Below are 5527 nucleotides of genomic sequence, written 5' to 3'. Positions count from 1 at the left end.
GTATTAATTATTGTTCGAAAGGTCTTGCCATACCAGTTTATTCCTCTGTATTTACTTTAGTTTCATAGTTTATTCTTGCATTTTGTTCTTCATTCATTTCCATTTAGTTTCATTTGATTAGTATTATCCTGTCTTGGTTTATTGCTATGTCCACTTTAGTTTCTTTCCTGTTGCTAAATTTATTTTATCGTTTATTGACCATCAGTAATTTTCACTCATCACCTGCTGCGCCTCCTAATCGTCATGTGTTTCACATCATGTGTTGATTCTTTTCACTGTTCAGCGTCGGATTCTCTGTTTTCATTCCATACTTCACATCTAGTTCGTCGCTCTGTTTTGCCCGCTTCTTCTGTTTCAGAGTTTGCAATGTGCGCGTCGTTTTTGTTTTTTTTTTTACTCCCTAAGGTGCAGGGCGGTTGGGAAACATATCGATGAGAAAAAGACAGACTGACATAAACCTTTTAAAACAACGGAAACAATTTCGGTGTTCTGATTATTGAAATTTAAAAGTGCTGTGGTACCGTTGTACCGCCCACGTTGAGAACCGCTAGTCTACAGGATACAGGAGAACTGTCAACGGTAGATCAATATATATACTTAAGATTTCTCGGTTTTAAACCGTTTTGTTTATATTGTTCTTCTGAGAATCTTAATTGTGGTTTTTCATTAGCTGTAAATCATAAAGTCCTTGAAACATCACTGTATGTGTAATCAATCTCTATCTCACATGAGTTAATTGTCTGCACATTTAAATGACTCCTAAACAGGACGTGGTGTTGTTCTTAATAATCATTTTCAAAATTGGTCAAACCATTTAAAAACAACCGGATGACGTTTTCGCCCCAAACACGACACTTAGCTTTAACTTCAGTCTTGTGTGAAAAAAAATATTTTTTTTATTTTACATTTAATCCTTGTTTTGCAACTAACTAGAAAGTGTTTTTACAGCCATTGTCAGTAAACAAAGGGATGTTAACTGATCACTTTTATGATCTGATTTAGTGAGGTACACTTTATACTTCAATATTTATCTATGCTATTAGCATTTGCCATCCAAACTTAACCCACTATCATTAACACTTACATTAATAATAGTATGTTTGATACCGTGTATTCAGCAAGAACAGAAATAAATAAAAAAGTGAGTTCAGAACCAATATGTTGTTGTGTACTGAATAGTAATGACTCATTATTAAAGTAACACCTCCACGATATGGGGAAAAATGTGTGAGTTTGTGACAAACAGAGACGGAGGTGAAAATCTTAAGGAAACTGAAATGAAAGGTCTGCCTTTTTTTCACAGGTATGATTGTTGAATTACCTAGGTGACAGTCCAAATCAACAAAAAGCTATAACCTTTAGATGGAAAGGCAAGAAAATGACATGATTGTGCTTCTTGTAGACGGGTAGCTATTGTGTTACAGTTTTCAGGCAGATCTGAGACGAAGCAGGCAGTCGCACACTGGCCATTCGTATTACCTGCTGTATTTTACCTTTGCAGTAAGGGTAGGACTGTGACCAGATCTGTGCAAATGTCACGTTTCTTTTAAAGCCAGAAGTGCCTCCAAGATATGCAAAAAAGTCTCTGCACAAATGGACATTTGGCAGGTGGAGAAAAACGCTTCATACAGTAGGAATTGTTGTACAGGAAAAACTTTTCTTTTTTATAAGATCTCAGTCTTGCATTTATAATCGAATGCCAGAAAGTGTGCGTCCGTTAAAAGTACATCACTAGAAATTCTTAATAAGAAATCCTGAAGTAACCTAGTTCACTTCTCAGTTTTCCATGAGCCTGCAGGTTTTTAACTAAAATTAGAAAATGCTGAGAAATTAAGCAACTCACTCAGTGTTTGAAATTGACAATTCCTTGTCACCATTCTGTCCAGAATCTATTGGAATCATCTTTTTTTAAATTTTTTGCTTAGAAGAATGTCCAGGTCAATGAAAAGTCAGCATAATTATAGTCTTTATGTGCTACAAGAAAGTTGGTATCTCAACTAAAGGACTATTTAACTCGTTGTTTTAATTCCTCTACCTGAGCTGTAGCTCCGTCTGAGTTAGCATAGCCCTTTTGGCTGCTTGGTCCATCAGTTCAGGTCTGGTTGTGCCAGATTCCCTCGATTTTTCCAGATGATGGACTGTACCATGCCCAGTGAAAAGTGTCCACAGTATTAACACTGTAGACTGAGCAACGGCCACTAAAGACTAACAACATATACAGTCTGAGTTGAAGGCCTACATGAAAAATCTGATTGTGAAACAGATCCAAGGCAAGAACGTCACACAGAGCACAGTCATCTGGCACYGGACAATCTCTGTAGACGGGATTTTTTCTTTAGAGCAAAGTGTGACCATCAGCCTCAGCARCATCTTCTAATTTTATTTTCAAGGTTCAATACTTATAGCTTTAGTTCACAGCATGTTTGGTTCATTTAAACAGAAAGGCGCTAACATGAGAACCAAACTGAGCGAGGGTGACCATCTGCTCGAACGGATGTGGGGAGATATGACAGGAGAGCAACTTTGAAATCAATAATAATAATAGACACAAGGTTGTGACTCCTGTTGAGGAGGAATAAATTACATGGTATTATGTTCCTTATGTAGCTGAAAAAAATGCTAAATTCGCCAAGCTTAGAGATACTTTCTATTCGTTGTTTTTAGGGCTTTTGCCATACAGTAACCTTTACCTGTTGCTGTCTTGTATAGTTGTAGTTTATTTAGTAAGTTTATTCACAGGTTTGTGTAACCTCGACTCCCTTTGTAGTATTAGACTGTTTATGACATCTAGATTTTTTTCATCCTAATATTGTAATGCGTCTCAGCTCTCTGTACCAGGACAACAAAGCTGTGTCTCCGTTGGATGTTTTTGTTTAAGCAAAGGTTATAATACTGGAGTAAAAATATGTCTCGGTGGCATTATGTGATGGTAAACAATCTGGYCTCACAGTATTTTAATGTCCAAATAGTCCACCTTCCTTCTACCTAATCTGCAGGTGCATGTAAAAAAAAATAATTAATTAATTTTGAATTCATTACTTTCATTACTTTTGGTGCCTTACAGCTAATGAAACAAACAAAAAAAAGTGTTTTGTCAGAAAAATAAAGTTCTTTGTTTTTTGGGGGTTTATTTAAGAGATTGGGGAAAATTTTATGTGCTTCTGCTACTTTTTATTACATTAGACAAATAACATAAAGYATGTCACCTGAAACCAACAGTCAAACGGTCAAAATAGTGTCGCGGTGATGCTCCGGAAACATTTGTTTTATGTTTACCATGAACTTCTCTGTGCGCCAAAGTATTTTCCAATCAAACGTACAGCTATTTGTCCTAATAGCTGAAGCTCGGCTCAAACTGGGTCATCAACCAGAAAATGACCCCAGACACAGCAGCACATCTAAAACAGCATGCCTGAAAAAGAAAAGAATCGCCYAGTCAGAGCCCAGACCTTCACTTGATAGGAATGTTGTGGTGTGACCTCAGAGAGCTGTGCAGAAAAAAATACAATTAAAAATCTAATGAATCRCAGGMCTCTGCTAGTTTTTAAATGACAGTATTCACAGTMGTGTAAACTTTTGCCTTTTAATAACTCCATAGAAGGATTTTGTAAATTACTAACTTTTAAGCCTGGTGATAAGAAGAAATGAAATTAAATGAGTGGAAAAAACACAAAGCCTCCACTCTCTTAGCTTGATTTTTGTTTGTTTTTATACTCCCATCCCTCCCACTCTTTCACTCTGTGACAAAAGCTGTGAGCTGGTTTACCAATGTAAAATAAAATAAACTATAAATGTAATAATAATAACCTCTAATAATTTTTTTTCAATGTTTTGGACAGTCAATAGCATACTCTGGTTGACTCATAAAATATGTTCTCTGCGATTGTCCTGCTTCACCTGTGCCGGCAAGCTAAGCAGGTGCTCCAGACCTGTGTAAATGAGGCAAAAGTGACCCGTCCTCAACCCGGTGCCATGTGTGATGGATGGCTTAACAGAGAGAGCAAAGTTCGGCGCTGAAACAGGTCAAAGAATATCAAAGCCGTTCTAGTTCACTAGAAGTTAGYTCTTCATTATTTCAGTCTTTGAAACTGACTCCCAGAGACAAAGKAGATGAGACTTCTATATCTGACAGGGAGACTTTGATTTTTTATTAAAGACGAATGTTAACTCTTGTTTTAACTCGTCTATCATTGTATTCACACGTTATCAACTTTGCTGCATTTGCTTGTATCATGTTATCTCTCTCAATACTCGTCATATGAAATTTGACGGTTTATTTAATGGTAAGTCACTTAACAGAGTTTTGACACAAAAGTCTCCCTGATAAGTCCCAGTTTGGTTCCTCCAGATAGAAACGATCCGCTTCGGGGTGAAAATATGTGGCAGTTCTCATTCTTTTAACCATCCTCCAGATCCTGTCATCATGAGGACTGGAATATAGGACAACCTTTTTTTTTTTTAGCACATTTTTACCACGGTCGGTTGTCTGACATTACCTCACAATATATCTCACTTGACACTGATCTGTCCTCTTGCTTCCAAAGTCTCCTGCTTTATACAGAWGTGGCTAAACAAAAAGGTCATTTTCTGCAGAAGGCAAGAGAACAATGTCATCTGCGAACAGATGGATGCAACTCTAAAGTCTCTGAATCACACACACCTTCTTTTAAAGCACATTTTCTGGAGGTTTTTTGCCTTAAGGACCTTCTTTCTTTTATAATAGATTTAGCAAGATAATGGGAACCTTCCTCTTTGATTTATGCACCCATTGACATGATAGCATCAAACAGTTGTTGCAGGTTTGTTGGCAGCACATCAATGAACATCATTCTCATTTTGCACCACATCCCAAGAGTTCTTGCATTCTGTTAAATGTTTTTTTTTTTTTTTTCACTTTGGTGAGCATTTGCAAATTGTAATTTCAGTTTCCTGTTCATGTTTACAGAAATAACACCCAGTCATCTGCAGCTATTAGGTATTTGCTTCAAACTTGACTGTATTTTTCTCTCAGACATAATACTCTGTATAGCTTGGTTGTTTTCTGAAGTACTTTTACCATTKTATCACCTCAAACCAGAATATTCATACTCTGACCTCTGACAGCATCAAGACATTTTACTCCTCGCAGCTGGAAATCAACGGATATTTWMTCTTTTTCAGGAAAYTTTTTGTAAGCCWGAGAGAGAGCAGTGTGTCAAACTCGTAGTCAGTAGTTTCTAAAACAAACAAACCAGCCCACCTGTCACCAACAACCATGTCACATTCATTAACAAACCGCTTTTCCCCCCTTTATGGTCAAGGTTAGAACTTCACCAACTTCTAGCTGCAGTTGCTGCCATAAGATKGGCCATTTCATCCTTTGTGTGTTCAAAACTGACAGGTGATTGTAAATGAATAAAAAAAAAAATTCATAGTATAGTCAAAATGACTTTTCATTGATACACTAACTCACTGAAGTTCATATGTATTCATTTGTTTTAAAACATTTTTGTGATTGTTTATTGTACTAATGCAGATTCAGAAGTCT

This window comes from Poecilia reticulata, linkage group LG12, assembly GCF_000633615.1.
Source record: "Poecilia reticulata strain Guanapo linkage group LG12, Guppy_female_1.0+MT, whole genome shotgun sequence".
Lineage (NCBI taxonomy): Eukaryota > Metazoa > Chordata > Actinopteri > Cyprinodontiformes > Poeciliidae > Poecilia > Poecilia reticulata.
The sequence above is the reverse complement of the archived record's forward strand: the minus strand, read 5'-3'. Positions refer to the sequence as shown.